Source organism: Felis catus, chromosome B1, assembly GCF_018350175.1.
Source record: "Felis catus isolate Fca126 chromosome B1, F.catus_Fca126_mat1.0, whole genome shotgun sequence".
Lineage (NCBI taxonomy): Eukaryota > Metazoa > Chordata > Mammalia > Carnivora > Felidae > Felis > Felis catus.
The window spans coordinates 205,166,109-205,185,360 of record NC_058371.1 but is presented as its reverse complement, the minus strand read 5'-3'; the positions used below and the strand labels follow the sequence as shown (position 1 = coordinate 205,185,360).

The 19,252-nt window shown below is 51.1% G+C and overlaps 1 protein-coding gene and 1 long non-coding RNA gene across 11 annotated transcripts in view; one reads left to right on the top strand and one right to left on the bottom strand.

Moving 5' to 3' along the window:
- Window positions 1–1,181: 1,181 nt before the first annotated feature.
- Window positions 1,182–12,588, bottom strand: LOC123385136. Of its 2 annotated transcripts, none has more exons than XR_006597300.1 (3): window positions 12,101–12,588; window positions 4,628–4,777; window positions 1,182–1,241 (listed from the first exon to the last, which is right to left on the bottom strand). It is a non-coding gene; the product is annotated as an uncharacterized LOC123385136 (long non-coding RNA). The 2 variants fall into 2 exon arrangements; XR_006597301.1 differs by having other exon boundaries at window positions 1,195–1,245.
- Window positions 11,582–19,252, top strand: part of PCGF3 (polycomb group ring finger 3) — a 56,953-nt gene continuing 49,282 nt past the window's right edge. For 7 of the 9 annotated variants that reach the window (XM_006931300.5, XM_006931299.5, XM_019829876.3 and 4 more), the window contains exon 1: window positions 11,586–11,765. The gene's annotated coding sequence lies outside the window, so the exon portion shown is untranslated. Of the gene's footprint in view, window positions 11,766–19,252 lie in introns of all 9 variants that reach the window. The other 2 variants (XM_045056707.1, XM_006931301.4) reach the window with 1 other exon arrangement.

The following is a 19,252-nucleotide window of genomic DNA, read 5'->3' as shown; positions in this document are numbered from 1 at the left end:
GGGTCGGGGAGCTCGGGGTCAGTCCCCGCCCCGAGGGACGGCGGTCGCTGCTCCGCCCAGGGGGGAAGATACCAGTCATGAAGTTGGACCCAGCTCCGTTGGCCAGGATGGAAGTCTCTGCCACAAAAACAGGGACAAAGTCCCCTCGCCGGGGCGAAGGAGGTCACGGCCTCTGTGCGGTCGCAAGGCGGACACGCCCACGCGGGTGGGTACAGGAGAGGGCACCCATGAAGTAACTCTGCCCGGCACGAGGTCCGCATTTCCTGAAAGGGGTTGTGGAAGGGTCCCCTACACTTCCCCCCACCCCAATTGCTGCTGTCCAAACAAGTTACAAGGAGCGGCAGGAGGCCAGTGGGAGAGAAGGCTGGGGTCAGTTTGCCAAGATCCTCGAATCCAGACGAGGCATTAGATTGGGCCCTTGTTGGGAGCAGGAACCAGGGGACTGGGCAGAGTTGGTGCTGCTCAGGAGGAAGGCAGGGTCCAAGGCTAGCCTGGCCTGCCCAGGGAAAGGGCCTGGGGACCTGGGGGCACTCAGCCTCCCCCATCCGGTTATTGTCTGCAGTTTGCAACTGAGGAAACAGCTGGGGCAGAGTGGGGCGAGAACCGTGAGCTGCAAGGCAGAGAGGAGGGGATGTCTGCTGTCTCTTCCACAAGAACACGCTTGTGGTGGGCCAGCCTCCTCTCCAGCTTCCTCCTCACCCAGAAGTCCACCTCGGAAATCTTCCCTTCTACTCTCCAAATACTACTCTTCCTAAGGTCGCCCGTGATCTCTATGGGGCTGACATTCATGGACGAGATGCTATTCCTGTCCACCTCTGTGACCCTCCTGCTCAGCTTGAGAGGGCCCCTCCTCCCATCCTTAGGGCTCTTACGTGGAGTAGGCAGCTCAGTAAGGTCGCAGTCGTATTTTTTTCATATCAACGATGTACATGTGGAAACTAAAATTAAAGACACAATACCATTTAAAATTACTTTGGACAATTAAAAATTTTTAATCTTTAAAAAATTTTACAGACTTTCCCCCCCCCGGGTCAGTAAAAATTAATAAAAGGAAACCTCAATAAAAATGGAGTCAGTGGGGTGCCTGGGTGGCTCAGTTGGTTAAGCATCCGACTGCAGTTCAGGTTATGATCTCCTGGTTCATGGGTTCAAGCCTCATGTGGGGCTCTGTGCTGGCAGCTCACAGACCCTGAAGCCTGCTTCAGATTCTATGTCTCTCTCTCTCTCTCTCTGCCCCTCCACTGTCTCTCAAAAAAAAAAATAAATAAATAAAAATAAAAATTTAATGGAGTCAGGAGTCCAGAAGGGGGAGCTCTCATGCAGTACCATTCAATATCAGAAATTGCCAGTACAGACCCTAACAGAAGAATTGTCAACAGGAAAGAATCATCAGTTACAGGCCCCAACAGGAAAAGATACGCATGATGCATCTCCTACAAGGAATTAACCACCCCTGCAACTCAGCCAGTGAGAAACTGTCATGACTGTACACTCCTGTCTTTTTCCAGTGGACTTTAATTCAAAACAACCCCTCCCAACTTCCTCCTTCTCTTTAAAATAACATTCCTCTCCTTTGTTTGTTCGACTAGCCTGTGATTTTGGCCGTAGCTTGCTTGTCCCAAATTGCAATTCTTTGCTATTCTCGAGTAAACTCATTTTTTTGCTGGTAAAATAATTGACTTATATTTTTAAGGTCAAAAGGTATAAATTTAGCAAATTGCACACAGAACTTGTATGCTAAAAATTATGCAACACGAATGAAAGAAATCAGTGAAGACCTATAAAAAAGGGAGAGATGTACCATGTTCATGGATCAGAAGTCTCAACATAGTAAAAATGTCAGTTCTCCCCAGATTGATCCGTAAGATTAATACAATTCCTATCAAAAGAGTTTTGTAGGGGCGACTGGGTGATTCAGTTGGGTAAGTGTTGGAATCTTCTTGATTTTGGCTCAGGTCATGATCTCCTGTGTTCATAAGTTCCAGCTCCTGGAAGGGCAGAGCCTGCTTAGGATTCTCTTTCTCTCCCTTTCTCTCTGCCCCTCCTCTGCACACAAGCACACACATTTGCTCTCGCATGCTCTCTCTCTCTCTCTGAAAAGTAAATAAATAAACAATCAAACAAAGCGTTTTTTAGACATAGAGTGGGAGAAAATATTTGTAAACCACATATCCAACAAAGGACTGGTATCTAGACTATATAAAGAACCCTCAAAACCCAACAGTAAAAAAGCAAAGCGAAAGTTCAATTAGCAAAAGACATGAAGACACATTTCATTGAAGAGGAAATACAAATGGCAAATAATTATGAATGGCTAACATCATTAGTCATTAGGAAAATGCAAATTAAAACCACAATTAAAAAAACACAATGGGGACGGCTGGGTGGCTCAGTTGGTTAAGCGTCCGACTTTCGGCCCAGGTCATGATCTCGTGGTTCATGAGTTTGAGCCCCAAAGTCAGGTTCTGTGCTGACCGCTCAGAGCCTGGAGCCTGCCTCGGATTCTGTGTCTCCCTCTCTCTCTGCCCTTCCCCCACTCGTGTGTGTGTGGGGGGGGGGTGCGCTCTCTCTCTCTCTCTCTCTCTCTCTCTCTCAAAAATAAATAAATATTAAAAAAATTCTTAAAACCACGATGAGATACCACTACATGCTTCTCAGAATGGCTAAAATAAAAAACAATGACATCAAATGCTGGTGAGGTTGTGGGTAACTCGGTTACTCATCCATTGCTGATAAGAATGTAAACGGTACAGCCACTGTGGAAAACAGGTTGGCAGTGTCTTATAAAACCAATAAGCAGTATCTTATGACCTAGCAGCTGTACTCTCAGAGTTTATCCCAGGAAAATAAAAACTTATTTTCCACAAAAATCTGTACCCAAATGTTCACAACAGCCTTATTTGTGATACCTAAAAACCGGAAATGACTCAGATGGCTTTTAGTGAGTAAATGTTTGAGCCAACTGCAATGCATCCAGACCGTGGAGTGGGCTCACTGGGAATGGACTGTTCATACAGGAAGCAGTCTGGGTGAATCTCAGGGCAATTACGCTGGGGGGGAGGGGCGCAGAATCCAAACTCAGAAGGTTATATCCTTTATGATCTATTAACTTTAAAAATAAAACCGCCACTTATTTTACCAGCAAAAATGTGTTTATTTGGAAACAGCAGAGAATTGCAGTCCAGGGCAAGCAACCTACTGAAAAACCATAGGCTAGTTTGGAGAACAAAGCAGAGGAGGCTCTTTCGGAGAGGAAAGAGAGAGTCAGGAGGGCAGAAAGTCCAGCTAGGAGCTGGAAGTGTAGTGGCTTCTCATTGGCTGGGCTGTGGCAATCTCTCATTGGCTGGGCTGTTGCTGGGGGAGAAGGAAACCTTCCTCCTGGTGGGATAATAAAGCAGTGGCAATCTAGCACTAACCTAGGAGGTCCCTCCCCTCCTGTTGATTCTGCAATTAAGTGCTTCACTTGTGGAAACTCCCTATTCCATTTTAGTGAACTTTCCCTTTATTAATTTTCACAATTCCATTTGTTAACATTTTTGAAAAGATAACATTTTAGAAGTGGAGAGAAGATTAGTGGTTTTAGGCATGAGGGGGCAAGTGGGAGATAGGGTCCTCCTGGTGACGGAAATCTCTACCTTGGCTGTGGCAGTGGATACAGGAACCAATATGTGTGAAACAAGCACGTGAAGCTAAGTACACACATATGAGTGTAAGCAGAACTGGAGAAATCTAAGATTGTGATTCATCAATGTTGGTATCAGGGTTGTGATATCATACAGTTGTGTTTTGAAGATGTTATCTTTGGAGAAACTGGGCAAAGGGTACAAGGAATCTCTTTATTATATCCTACAACTGCATTTAAATCTATAATGATCTCAAAATAGGTTTAATTTTAAAAACTCACATAGGGCAACTGGGTGGCTCAGTCAGTTAAGCATCCAACTTTGGCTCAGGTCATTATTTCACGGTTTGTGAGTTCAAGCCCTGAATAGGGCTCTCTGCTGTCAGCTCGGAGCCTGCTTTGGATCCTCTGTCTCCCTCTCTCTCTGCCCCTCCCTTGCTCACACACGCGCAAACTCTCTCTCAAATAAATAAACATGAAAAATAAAATAAAATAAAAACTCACACAGGGTGGAAAGCACATTTGTTTGGAAACAACTCTTTCCACTCTCACATTTTATTGAAATTATGGACAACTATCCTCAACATAGCATCTAAGCTTTTCAGATTTTGAATCCAGGTATAGACCATCCACAGAAGTGGAAGTGTCTTCCTGAGCCCAGAACACATCCGCACACCTTTGGGACCACCGCGTCTTGAAGAGGCCCTTTAGTGATCTCCACCTGGCGTCTTCCTTTTGACATGACCTTTAAAGACTTGTTTGAAAATAACACTCAACACACAATTATGACTAAATGTGTTTCAGTTTTTTATCTCCTTTTTTCTTAACCAAATACAGACTCCCATCAGCAACCCAAACTAGCACTAGTCAAGACTTCTTCAGGCTACCCGTGTCTTCCCTAAATAGTGTCTTGTTCACAATTAAGCGATTGAGAGCAGTCCCTTTGCCAGGAATAGAGTAGAGGCAACGCCTTCTTCGTTGACAGTATCAGGGAAGAAATCTCACCTTATCTGATGAGATGGCCACAGCCCATCCTGTTTGTTTGGTCTTTACTTGTCTTTTATCTGCTCCTCTCAAGAGAATGTCAACTATTTGAGGGCAGGAGCTGGTATGTCCACACCCAAATCCCTGGAACAGGATACAGCCAGCACACAGCTGCGGGAGAAAATAGAAGTGTGTGGGGTGGGTGACCTTCTGGCCTGTCTAGCAGGTTCTCCACAGGGTGGCCCACTCCCCTGACCCCACCCTGCAACGCACATCCTGGACAACAGCCTCTGGCCTGTCTGATTCCAGAAGCACACCCTCCCTTCCCAGCACCCACACCGTCGTCCACTCCGTGCTGCTTTCCCTGAGTTCAAGACTGCTGAAAGCCCACACACACCAACACTGCCCCACAGCAGGGAACTGAGCAAGCAAATCAGAATCTGGATTCGCAGGCTGCCTCAAAAAGGGCGGCGTGTGCCCTAGTCCTTATCCTTGTGGGAGGCCAATCGGGGAGTCGATCTGAAAACAGTTCACAAATCTGCACTGGAACGTGTACCTGTTTAGTTAGATGAACAACACCCCTGGTCGCTGGGGTCTGCACTCCAGTTGGCTCTCACCAGAAAAGCCCTTGGGTTGCCTCCCCTAATCTGCCCTCTGTCTCTCTGCCACAGTCCAGGGAAGTCAGCCTGGGAGGCTCATTACGTCTCAAAGTCATGACAAGTATCCTCCGCCCCAGCTGGCCAGCCCCTCCCAAGGAGGACTCTGGGGTCCATTTTTTACGTGCTGCTCAGACCTGTTCAGCCAGCTAAAGAAGAGGGGGGATCAGAGTTCTCACAGGTGCATATGCACACACTGTGAGGTGGCCAGTTGTTCTGTATGTGCATGGTGTGAAGTGGCGTCTAGTATGTATACGAGAGAAATAAGGATCTAATGTTGCGCATGGCCTGACGTGCACCTGTTTTGTGTGTCTGGTACGGGATGGTATGATAGTGTGTGTTCGTGGTGCGTTATGTAAGACTGTATGGTTTTTGGTACGTGCGGTGCAAGATGGGTCTCTCGCACGTATACGTAATGGTGTGAAATGCTTATCTGTTTTTTTCTGTCTGAATGGGTGGGAAAAACAGGCATCTAATTCTTTGGTGTGTATTATGTGAAGGGTGTGTGTGTGTGTGGCATAAAATGAGCATGTGTTAAATCAGAAATTGTGCTGGGTCTGAGATTTTGCTCTACTTGTAAGCTAACAAGGTTGCCTACCGCAGGTCACGTATGTGTGTACGCAGGAAGCACGGGACCCAGGTCAGAGGTGAAGGGCAATGCCTTGTGTTGGCTCCTCGGGTCTTATCTCCATGGGCAGACAGGTGGCATGCACTGCAGTGGGGTACGTTTCAGAGGAACCCTGAAATGGGAAACTCTTATCTTAGACAGGACTACTGTGACCCTCCCCACCTTGCGTTCCAGAGAGAGACCTTCTCTTCGCACTGGAATATGAGCAAATCTTCTCCAGGGAGAGGAAGGATGGGTATTTTTCCTGACTATATTGGAATGTCTCTGAGACAAACATTCCTAATTAGGCTCTAAATGACTTTGCTCTGACGACCTGGACCATGCAGAAACAGAAACATGAGATATTCATGGAGAACTGCCTCCCAATAGGATCTACCCTTCAAAAACGCCTCTACGAGGACCTAATTTTTCTTTGAGGATATGGCATGATGAATCTTTTAGCATGGTGTTCTGAGGTGGAAAGTATTGGGGGGGGTGGAGAAAAGGGGGAGACATGAGTGTTTATTTGTGAGATGGGTGTCTAACCTTTTTCTCTGTATGGTTGAAATTATTATCTCAGTTTTCTGTGTATTATGTGGTATGACATTTTGTGTAAGTATGATATACTTAGGAAATTTTTCATGTACATTGGAAATGAATGGGTATCTGTTTGTGTAGAGTGATGTCTTTATTTGTGTGTGTGCTTTGAGGTCATTGCAGCCCACCTGATTGTTGTTTTGTTGGGGTTTTTTAAAAAAAAATGTTAATGCTTATTCATTTTTGAGAGACAGAGATAGAGCATGAGTGGAGGATGGGGCAGAGAGAGGAGACACAGAATCCGAAGCAGCTCCAGGCTCCGAGCTGTCAGCACAGAACCCACAGGGTTCGAACTCACGAACCATGAGATCATGACCTGAGCTCAAGTCGGGCGTTGAACCAACTGAGCTACCAAGACGCCCCGTTTCTTTTGTGGTTTTATCCCTCTGTTTTATGAGGGGATTCAGAGAGACGCAGAAGTCCTGCTACTGCCACCAGCCGGCGGCAACCCACAAGGATTTTAACACGGGCAAGCACATAGGAAACAAGCAATAATCCCCATTTACTGGGCGAGTGGCAGCACTCGGCACACCCTTCTGTCCACACTGCTTATCTCAACAATGTGGTCTGCCTCTCGTCGCTCGTGGCAACCCCGTGACAGCATAGATGGGTATTTGCCTCTCTGTTTGCAGCCGCCGGGACCCACGGGGTGCAGACTCGATTGTTTATTAATGACCACATGTGGTACCATGTGGACTGGCTCGTTTTTTCTATTACAAATTATGCCTCAATTAGTAGCCTTGTTCATGCTTCAAAAAAAAAATTTTTTTTTTTTTGCATTTTTGCCAGTGTTTTACCAGTTTTCCCAATTTATCTTTGGGATAAATTCCTACTTGGGGATTGCTGGGCCAAAGGATAGATGCCCACATAGTTTTGCAGGTTATCGTCAATCTCCCCACGGTTTCCAATAGCAACGTATGAGGGTCTTGCTATTATATATTGGCATCGTTTAATAAGGTGAGTTATCAAATGGTGAGGCTTTGCCACCAGACTGGTCAGGAGAGGCCTCAGGTGATATCTGACCATAGGCCTGAGGGAGGAAGGAGCCGCACGGGCACCAAGGATGGGCCATCCAGGTCTAGGAACGGCTCTGCCAGGCCTTGAGATGGGAGGGCCTAGCGTGTCCAGGAGAGCCATGTGGTTGGAAGAAGTGAGTTGGGGAGAGCAGCCAGGGCCGGGCCAGAGTCAAGGCAGGGCTTGGGCCCAAGGCAAGACCTTGGAGGCTCAGAGCATCCACTGGGCTGCTAAGCAGAGGCCTGGCACCCTCTGACTTAGGTATTGAAGGATCAGCTTATTGGCTGCTCTGTTCGGCACAGACTGGGGGCGAGCACAGAGGCTGTGGAACCAACCCAGACAGGATAGGTGGGTTCAGGCCATGGCGGCAGCTGTGGAAGCCATGGCTGGATTAAGGCATATTTGAAGACAGAGCCAACAGGACTTCCCCAGGAATTGGATGTGGGAAAACAGAGAGAGTCATCAGGAATGAGTCCAAATGTTTGTGCCCCAGTAACAGAAAAGGTAGAGTGGCTATGAGAGAGGAAAATGGAGGGAAGCGGGTCACCGGGGAAGGCCCAGAGTTGTGTCCTGAACCTGGTGGGAATGATGTCCGCTGTCCACTGGAGGGACACATAGTGCATAAACATTGGAGGGCAGTCAGCATCTGGACTGAGCTTAAAACCATGGATGGAGTGGGGCGCCTGGTGGCTCAGTCGGTTAAGCATGCGACTTCAGCTCAGGTCATGATCTCACAGTTCACGAGTTTGAGCCCCGTGTTGGGCTCTGTGCCGACAGCTCAGAGCCAGGAGCCTGCTTCAGATTCTGTGTCTCCCTCTCTCTCTGCCCCTCCCCTGCTCACACTCTGTCTGTCTCTCTCTCAAAAATAGGTAAACATTAAAAAAATTAAAAAAAAATAAAATAAAACCAACAGGGGCAGAGCAATCTCCAGCCAGGAGAGGAGCCTCAGGGAGAGGAGAGGAGGCCTGACAGGAAGAGCCCAGGAGGAGAAGAGGATGGCAGAGGGGCCAAGAAGGTGCTAGTCAGGGGGCAGAGCATGAATGGAGAACCAGGCAAAGGGAAAGTGTTTCAGGAGAGAGCAGCACAGGGGTCACGGAGATGACCCTTGGAGATAGAGATGACAATGGCCCTTGGTACAGCTGCACGAAGTCTTGGGTGTCTGGACAGAGCATTTTGTTGGAGTGGGGGCAGGACAGAAGTCTGAGGGTTTAAGAGAGAACATGGAAAGGGAAAATGGAGAGGCTGAGTGTAGACAGCTCTTCGGAGAAGTCGTGCTGTGAAGATAAGCAGAGAAGTACACCATCAGGAAACAGCCTCACTCTGAGTTTGTAAGCAAATGGAGTGACCCAACAGAGAGGATGGCCTGTGGGGGAGGGGGGTGAGGAGGGACAGCTGGGTGGGTGAGCAGAACAGGCCAGTGCCCAGGGATGGCTGGGTGGCATAGGAGTGAGGACAGCTCACCTTCCAGGGAGGAGGGAGCAGTGGGCTGGGGGGCAGCCTCCCCTCACTGCTTGTACCATGGTCTCTGGCTTCTTCTTTCTTTACTGCTCTATCGGGGTATAACCACACATACGTAACCTGTACACTTCGATGAGTTTTGACCCACGGATACACCCATAAACTCATCACCACCATCAACACAGCACACATTTCCATCTTCCCAGGTTTCCTTGGGTCCCCTGTAATCTACCCGCTCTTGGGCTTTTGTTCTGAGTGACACCCCTTTTGAGCAGAGGAGAGACATACCTTGACTAATGTGTTATGGCAGTTACTATTCTGTGTTGAGAATAGGTTGGGCAGGGGGCAAGGAAAGAAGCAGAAAGACTAGTCTGGAAGCCATGCACTAATCCAGGAGGAATCAGTGGACTTGGGCCAGGGTAGGGATGGAGAGCCATAGCCAGATTCTGAGGGGTCTGCTGACAGCAGTTTTGGGGTTGGAAGAAAAGACCCCACTGTCTTGGCTTAGCCGGCGTGATGGAGCCCTCTCCTCTGCAATGGGGGCTGGGGTGGGTAGCAAGGTTGGGGGAAGATCAGGAGTTGATACTCTGATATCAGAACCTGAGCTCTCTAAAGATATCCCAGTAGAGATGTGGCCAGCCAGTTGAATACAAGAGCCCAGGGTTCAGGGTCAAGGTCTGGGATGTTGTTGCTGACAAGGTCCCGGGAGAGAGCAGGCAGGACAGATGTCTGGTCTGCATCCTTTGAGAGAGACCAGTGGCCATGCATCATGCACATGCTCCTGGCTCTCCCCCCTTTGCAGACAGATGGCTACGGTGTCAGAGGGCCCTCAAATGACTTCCTAGGGTCACTGTGCCCTCCACCCAGGGCTGATCCCGGCCTGTCGTCCCCATTTTTGACATCCAGGCCTCTACTCCAGTCTGGGCCAACTTAGCTGCCGTGTCACTAGAAAATAGAGGCAGCTGGATGAGATGGTGCACAGACCCCCCACCTCCTGCATTGGGGCTGCCTCCTGCAGCGTGAGGGCCGCCACAGCCCCATCTCCAGATCTGGTCCCTGGCCCCAGGTGAGGACTTGGGCTCAGGCAGCCTTCCCTCTCTCCAGCGTGGCCAGCCTCCCCCTGCACTGCACCAGTACCACTGAGGCTGCAGCCCAAATGTGAAGCAGCCCTCTAGTCCCAGAAGCTCCTCCACAGCAAACCACCTGGAAAAGTTGCCTATATTTACCCTCCTCTCTTGAGCCCACCACAATCCAGTTTTTACCCCTACGTAACCTGTACGTAGGCCAAGGCCCCAGAAGGGTCTCACTCCCCTTGCCCCTTTCAGCAGCCGACCAGACATCACTCCTTCTCTCCAGCTGGCTCAGTCTCAGTCTTTCTTACTGGATCCACCTGGACTTGCTGATTTTTCCACGTGGGCAGGGGGCTCAGCCCCCCAACCCTCACTAACTCTTTTGACCAGCTCACCCATCTCCACACACTGCAAACTCATCCTACACGTACTACACAGCGGCTCCACTGGGGGGCCAATGGACCTTACAACTACACTCTTGACTCCACCCTTGTGCACTCCATCATGCTGCCCGGACTCTCAGCAGCTGCCCACCCTTCCAGTTGTTCCCCACCCATCCCTGCCTCTTCTCAGGCAGATCCCCCAGCAGTTCACGCTTCCTCCCCTCCAGGGCACCACTTGCCTCCTGCTCTGCTCCTGCCAGACAGACACAGCACAGCCAGAGGGAGGCTTACAATGCCAGCATCATGCCATCACCCCTCTGCTCATAACACCCAGGGACCTCTCCCTCCGACCCCATCTCCTGCCTCCTCGTGCCCCATTCCCTCTGGCTTCCACGCTGGCTCTCTTCAATCTCCTCACTGTGCAGCTTGGTGCTGGCAGGACAACTTGCCTGTGAACCCCACCTGCCCATACTTGCAAGGCCGTTACCTCTATGTTCCTACTCTGTGCTTCTATGGCGCCTTCCCCTCTGTCCCTTCCATGCCCACCCACCGTATTGTAAGTAACACTCCAGACATCCACGGCCTCCCCCAACCCGTTTATCTGGCTCCCACATTATATCAGATTTACTTTTTCTTGTTATTGTCCCCCTCCCGCTAAGGTGTGGACCGCACGAAGGGGTGGACGTCACGCTCCAGGGCAGGGCCTGCGCAAGGGTGGACACACAGAGTTTCAGGGTCGGCCCTGCTGCCCACTGGACCGGGGCCTGGAAAGCAGGGCCCTGTCCGTGTGCGGCCCCCGGCTCCTGCCTGGTGCACGGAGAGCTCTCGCTGCTACGTCCCAGGAAGGACTGAATTGCAAGAACGAGACGGATTCCGCCAGAGGAAAGCCCCGGTCAGGTCCCGGAGCTGGAGTCGGCGTCAGCTGCCTGCTGAGTCCAGTGTACAGCAAGACTCATGCCGCAGACCTCACCCCCTTGGTCCACGCCCCCTCGGGCCACGCCCTCACGAGCCCCCGCCTCCGCTGAGGGTCCCGCCCCCGACACCCTCCCCTCTCCTGATCCCTCGGCCTAGCCCTGCCGGAACGCGCCTGCGCCTTATGACCACGCCCCAGCCCCGCCCTCGGGCTCCGCCCCCTCCAGATCCCGCCCCCCTCCCGGCTGCGGGGTGGGAGCCGGGAGGGCAACGCGCATGCTCCATGTGCGGCGCCCCCGACTCGCCGCTCGGCTCCGCTCGGGCATTTCCGCCTCTTTGTTTTAAACTCCGGACGGGTTTTTTTCTCCTGCTCTTGGGGGGGACCCGGAGGGAGCGGCGCCCCCCCCCCGCTCCCGGCGCTGCCCCCGCGTGCGCCCCGCTCGCCCGCAGCCGAGACGGCAGGTCAGTGAGTCCGCACCCCGCCTGGCCTGGCCCGAGGCGCCCGCTCCTCAGGCCGCGGCCTCGGCCCGTGTGCGGGCCCCTGAGGCTCGGAACCCCGGCCCGCGCCCCTGCGCCCCTTGTTGGCCCGGCCCGCGGGAGCCCCGACACCGCTCGACAGGCCCCGGGTGCGGGCGCGACCCACGGGGTCGGGACCCCGGGCGGGTCACGGGGAAGGTGGCCGGACCCCAGGACGGGTCATCGGGGAGGGACCAGGGAGGACCGGATCCCGGGACGGGTCAGCGGGGAAGGCCAGACCCCAGAACGGCTCACCGAAGAGGGCCAGACCTCAGACTCACCATACAGGGACCAGGAAGTGCTAGACCCTGAGATAGGTCACCGAGGAGAGTCAAACCCTGGGATGGGTCATCCAAGAGGGTCCAACGCCAGCTCGGGTCACTAAGGGGGATTGTGACCCTGAGACCCGACAGGAACCAGAGATGGCTGGACTCTGAGACAGGTCACTGAGGGGGGCCAGCCCCCAGGATCTGGCAGGACCTAGGGAGGGCTGGGACACGAGGCTGGGTCACTAAGGAGGGCCAGGACACCGAGACTGGTCCCGAAGAGGGCTGGCATGCTGGAACAGTCCTGTGAGCACTTCTGAGACCCTGAGACAGCCCCTTCTGAGTGGGAGGCCAGGACCCTGGGATCTGCCATGAGGAGGGTTCATCCCATGTGACAGGCTCCGGGGATGACCAGGCCCCAGCTAGGTCATTTAGGGGTATCTGGATGCTGGAGCAGGACCATGAAGAAGCGAGGCTCTCAGGGAGGGCCAGGACACTGATAAGAGCTGGAACTTGGAGACCGGTCCCTGCCAGAACTCCTGAACAAGTCAGTGGGATGCACCCAGATCCCGGGAGCAGAAAGGAAGGCTGGGACCCTAAGCCAGCCCTCCAGGGGTTTGGACCCCTGGGGCAAGATCCAGAGGTGCCTTTAATGTGCCCATTCTACTCAACTGGACCCACGGCTGTGAAGGCTTGGGGGCATCAGGGACCCTGCTCACCTGAGCCCCACAAGTGCAAACCTCCCTGAGGCCCCCGATATTATGAGCACCTGGGCCAGCCCCACAGACCTTCTGACCTTCAGCAGATGCTGCCTGGCTGGGCCCCAGGGGCAGGTGTGAGGCAGGGTTAGGGTCTGTCCTCTTCCTTCTAGGGGTTCAAGTGGAGCTCCTAGTCCACACTGGCTCCATGCCCCAGTGCCCACTCCCCAGATCCAAGAAGCTGTCTCCTACCCCGTTCTTCCAGCCCCTACTGCAGGGCTGCTCTTCTTTCCTTGTGGTCAGTGTCCATCACCTTCAACCACTCCTGGCTTCCCCGCCCTCCGTTTTTGGAGGTCAAGTGGTTGGGTGGGTGTATCCTCCATCCAGGTGTGTTTTTAGTGTCCAGGAAGTTCCAGGAGGAGTGGGGTTCCTTAAGGAGTGTTGGAAGCTTAAGGAAATATTTGGGGGGCACTGGGCCCAGGGTAAGAAGGTTGGAGTAGGTGAGCATACATGTCAGGTGAGTGGGTCAGGCACCTTCTCCACTCCAGGAAAGGAAAATATTAAAGGACCGAGCAATGGGGGTCTTTGCTTCTTTGAAACCTTTGGATGAGACTTTCGTCTAAAATTTGCCCGTGTGTTCCTTTAATTTGGAAGTGTTGATGAAAAAGAAGGGTATTCTATGTGCTGCTCTTTGATTGGGTAATGACTCCAGAGCGTGTCCAGTAAGGTAATGCTGGAGGAGTTTAAGAGAATGAAGAGCCAGGAGGGCAAGGGCCTCGTCCAGCTCAGCTGCCAGAACTGGTTCCCTGGCCTGAGGTCGGCCGGCAGTGCACGACTATTGAATGAAGTGAGTGCGTGAATGAATGGATGAAAGGCAGGAGTACTTTTAGAACTTGTGTTAAGTTTGCAAACTTATCCACAGGTTGGACAGTAGGATGAGGTACAAGTCTAAAACTCTGAGCTGTATGGACTCGCAGGGGAGGCACCTGAATTGGTCACTTCAGCGTCTCATTTTGTGCCACAACGTTGCCGCTTGGTTACTTAGGAGAAAACCTAAGATTTGCAGTTGAGATTTTCAGATTGACATTTCATAAGACCGAATCTTAACCAAATGGAGTCCCTGAATGGTCTAGCTTAGGAACTTTTATTTGCCAAATGTATCCATACTTGGGACCTTCCTACTCAACACTTCTGATTTTTTTTTTTTTAATACACACTTTACTTTTTTAAAAACTTGATTTGTTTTGTGAGGTTTTGGAAAAGACTTGCAAAACTGGGCATTCAAGTTTGGTTAGGCTCTGTTTTCCTATTTTGGGATTTTTAAAGGTACAATAGTGCTGTGTGGTTGTATTATTTATATATTGCTGTCCAACAAATTACCCCCAAACATAGTCCCTTTAAACAACATCAGCTATTATCTTACAGTTTCTGTGGTTCAGGAATCTGGGCGCAGCTTAGCTGAGTCCTGTGGCTCTGGGTCTCACAAGGCTGAACTTAGGGCGCTGGCTGGAACCGTGGTTTCATCTGAAGGTTTGACTGTGGGATCTGCTTCCAGGCTTGCTCACTCAGCTGTTGGCTGAAGATGTCAGTTCCTTTTCACATGGGGCTCTCCACAGGGCAACTCAGAGGGAGCCAGTGATAGAAGAAGAGAGCGAGCAAGGAGGCCACAATCTTGATGACCTGATCTTAGCGGGGACATCCCATCCGTTTGGCCACATTCTCTTTGTTAGGGCCTAGTCACTAGGCCCAGCCCTCACTCAAGAGGAAACACGTGTGTACTGGGAGGTGGGGTGACACACACTGTGGCCATCAGGGTTCCGCTGACCTAGGGCCTGCACCTGAGAAATACCCAAGTAAATTAACACTTGTGTAGAGGGTAGCACGTTGAAGTACAAGGTTGCAGCAGCCCGGCTGTCTCTTTAATTGTATCGGTTCCTCTGTTGTCGCCATAATGACTGAAACCACTGGAACTTACACATGAGGGAAGATTAATTATAAATAGCGAAGATTGTTGGGAATTAACTTCTAATGTAACACACCTGTAGCAAACCGTGAACCGCCCCCTCCACCCCCACCCCCGCGCTCAAATTAAGTGAAGTGGTGTGGAATTCATTGATAGCTTCAAGTGCAATGATTTCAATGTTTCCCAAGAGTCATTTTATTCCTAGCAATGATTTTGCTCCAGAAATTGTAAACTGACCTTTGTAAGAAGTTTTTAAGAAGTCGGATCCTGAGATGTTTTGGATATTTGACCTTTGTAAGGAAGTCATGCTCCAGGAGCCTGTATGCAAGGTCCTCGGTGCTTAGGCCCTGTGGCTCTGGGGTACCTCTGTCTGGCACTCTGGGCTGGGCTGTAGCATGGGGCTGGAAAGGACACCATCCAGGGCCCGTATGGGAGGCCTCCATGCAGGACTTGTCCCAGGAGCCCTACGTGGACGGAACTGTCACCTGCTGCCCAGCTCTCTAGATCTGCCAAGGCCCCACCCAGCCAGTGTGAGGCGGGGCCCTGGGCCAGTGACTGGAATGACTTATTTGGGTTGTTTGGGTCTATACTGTTACTCTTTAATCTATTAAATGGCAGGATTTATTAATTCATTTGGAGCTATTTGCTTAGTGGTGAGAATCAAATTTGAAGTTGAAAACGTATTTTTCTTTTACTGTTGAAATATGTTGAGGTTTGGGGACAGTTTCTTATTACCCTTCTGGTATTTGCTGTTAATAGTCCAAAAATGCTTCACAATCCCTTGTCCTTCAGAAAATGGAACCACAGGATACTGTTGTACAAGTGATAGTGTATCAATTCAATTGTAAGAAGACCTTTAAAAATAATAGGACTGTCATTTCTGATGTGGCATGTTCCTCCCTACAGAACTGAATTATCTGAAGGCCAAAATGACAAAGAGCTATAATGAAACACTTAACACATGACGAGAGAGTTAGTTAGGGTGTGAGCCTTGCTTAGACACATTTTCAGAATTGTCTGTTGAATTAAGCAACGGCGTCTGTTGAGAAGAACTAAAACTCACTTGAAAATACAGTCCTTAAAAACTGTTGGGTTGATTGTTTTTTTTGAAGAGAACTTCTAATATTTAGGTGAATTTGGAGAGTGGAGGTTAATTGGATTATTTTGCAAATGAGTCAATATTTGCTGGACTTTGCTACATGAACAGCAAGTTCCAGATGTTTAGCAAGAAATATGCAAACTGTGGAAAGCTGTCTGCATACTTCTTTGAAGCCCCTGCTAACTGACTGTGGGCTTCATGGAGGCAGTGGGTGTTGTGGTGAATGTCAGCCGAGCCCTGGCTGGTGTATGTGGTCCCGTCCCGGAGGCACGGTATGTGCGACCCTGTTTAGTTCTCAGAGCCATCCTAGGACTGCTGTTTGATGATCCCCCCGCCCGCCCCCCATTTGCCTGATGAACATGCAGGCACAGGGCACAGTCACAGCTAGGAAGTCAGGAGCAGAGAAAGGGTAGCCTTTCCTTTTAAAGTTTCAAGTGATTTCATTTTACTTCCCCCCCCCCCCAAGTTTTAATTTCAGAGAAAACACAGTGGAGAAGAACAGAAAGAATTCTGCACTGAACAGTCTTACATCCCTGCTCCGACCCAACAGTTATTCATGCTTTGCCATATTTGCCTCATCTCTTTTTTCTAAATACATATTTATCGTCATTGAATCATCTGAAAGTAGTAGCCACAGACAACCTACCGTGTCCCTTAAGTAGTTTAGAGCACACAGGTCACAGGACAACCACGACATCATTATCACACCCGAGAAGTGGTCTCTTACTTCACATACTAGCTAATTTCCTGTTCATTTTCAAGTCTCCCCCCTTGTCTCAAGAATGTCTTCCATGTATTTCCCTTAACCAGACCCAGGCAGGTTCCTGATGTGGCACAGCGGGTCACGTGCCTCCTGAACCAGACATAACTGGGTTCCCAGAGTGGCACTGGGGGTCATGTCCTTCCTAAACCAGACACAGGCAGGTGCCCTGAGTGACGCTGAGGTCATGCCCCTCCTGAAACAGACAGGTAGCTTCCCTGCATGGCACTGGGGATCATGCCTTTTCGGAACCAGACAGAGGCAGGTTCCCCGTGTGGCACGTCCCTTGGTGTCTTTTCAGGTTCCCCACTTGCCCTCCACAGGGTTGACTTTTCTAGGCCACCTGTTACATCTGGATTTTTCTGAGTCTTCACTATTTGTGTCCTCCACTTTTGTCTGTTGTCCCTGTGTACTCTGTAAACTAAAGGGAACGAGGGAGAGGCCGAGTCAGGCTCGAGATTTGGGAGATCACTTCATAGGAGCAGTGAGTGCCTGCTTCACACGACTTCGGGGACGTGTTCAAGTGGTGGTTACTCGGGTCAGTGCTGCAGGCCATACTTCTGGCGCCCCGGTCCCCAGTGCCAGGAGAGATGTGGAGCCCCAGCACAGGAACCCAGGGGAGAGTCCCACTGTCTTCAAACAAAAAATTTTTTTAATGTTTTTTATTTTTTATTATTATTTTTTTTAATGTTTATTTATTTTTGAGACAGAGAGAGACAGAGCATGAACGGGGGAGGGTCAGAGAGAGGGAGACACAGAATCCGAAACAGGCTCCAGGCTCCGAGCTGTCAGCACAGAGCCCGACGTGGGGCTTGAACTCACGGACCGTGAGATCATGACCTGAGCCGAAGTCGGCCGCTCAACCGACTGAGCCACCCAGGCGCCCCAGTGTTTTATTTATTTTTGAGAGAGAGAGAGAGAGAGAGAGAGAGAGAGAGAGAGTGGGGGAAGGGCAGAGAGAGAGGGAGATACAGAATCCGAAGCAGGCCCCAGGCTCTGAGCCGTCAGCACAGACACGGGACTTGAACTCAGGAACTATGAGATCATGACCTGAGCCGAAGTCGCACGCTTAACGAACTGAGCCACCCAGGCGCCCCAGAGAGTCCCACTGTCTTGCGATAGGGCATGTCCTTCCGGGCCACCTCATCCATCTCTGATGGGGAGGTGCCCTTGGCCCTGTTAACCCTTCCTCACAGGCACACAGGGGCAAGTCCTACTTGTCGGCTTCCATACTTTTTAGCAGACTTCATAAAAGGTTTAGTGGGTGGAAAGTGTTTGAAATTGTTCGTGGAAATAGGACTTCTGCCGACAAATAACATTTCCCTTGCATAAAGCAAGTGCCTTTCTTGCTGTAGAGACACGGCTGGCTAGAGGCAGTTTTTTGCCCCTGGCCTTTTATTGAAGGCAGCCTGGTGAAGAAGACAGACATCAGAAACCAGGAAGGGGCTCAGTCAGCTCAGCCGCTGCAACAGAACGTCGTAGATGGTGTGGGGTGCTCACACGGTGGAGACTGAGAGGCAGCGAGCCCTCTTCTGTCTCTTGTAAGGACACTAATCTCATCACGGGGCCCACCCTTGGGAATCTAACCCGAATCGCCCCAGGGGCTCCGTATTTGGAGATGGGGGCTTAGGGTTTCAGCACATGAATTTTGGGTAGGCACAATCCAGTCCCCACCAAGGGGCTCTAGCTTCTTCTGCTGGTTTGTTAACCTGTTCCTTGTCGCTGCAGTTGGGAGAATAGTTGCCTAATGAAAATGTTTCCGGGGTTGGTGGCCACTCTGTATTTTACATGCTGGGGAAACTGACCCTGTCTTCTGCTATTAATTCTGTTTCTTTTAATACTGTTACGTTAATTTTGTAATTCTGCATCGCAAATTGCCACAGAATTAGTGGCTTAAAAGGACACCAACTCATTAGTCACAGTTCCATGGGTTGGAAGTGTCGTGCAGTGTGGCTGCCGCCCCCCCCCCCCCCCCCCGCCCCGCTCAGGGCCTCAGAGGCCGAAATCAACGCGGTGGCTGGGCTGCAGCTCTCATCTGGGACTCAGGTCGTCTTCTGAGCCCGCCCGCTGTTGGAGAACCCATGTCCTGTGGTTGTGGCACTGGGGTCCTGCTGTTCTGCTCGCTGTCGGCTGGGGACTGCCCTCAGCTCCTGGAGGCCCACGGCTCCTCGCCTCAGGGCCATGAGTGCTTGACGGGTCCAGTTGCCCTGTGCCAGGCAAATAGGACGCGTCCCTCTGGCCTCCTCTTCTGCCACCAGCTGGGAAGAACATCGCTTTGAAAGGCCATGCTACTTGGCCAGCAGATACTTGCTCTGTTTCAAGGTCAGCTCATTTGGGACCTTAATTTGCTCCTTAAAAATCCCTTTGCAGCAGTGCCTGGGCTGGTAAGGCAAGAGGTACGTGTATGCCAGGGCCTTCTCGAGGCTACCTCGGAATTCTGCCTGCTATAGTCCCGGCCCTCCGAAATTGATATCCCCCCAAATGCCAAACACACCTACCCTTCTTCTGAGGGTCCCCGGGGTCTCCTCCCACTGCAGCACCGGCTCAGAGTCCCAAACCTTGCCTGAGTCCCAGAACTCCAGAGTCTCATCCCCTGGGTCACCCGCTGGGTACCGCTTCCGGGCACTTGCAGACCAAGCGACACAGT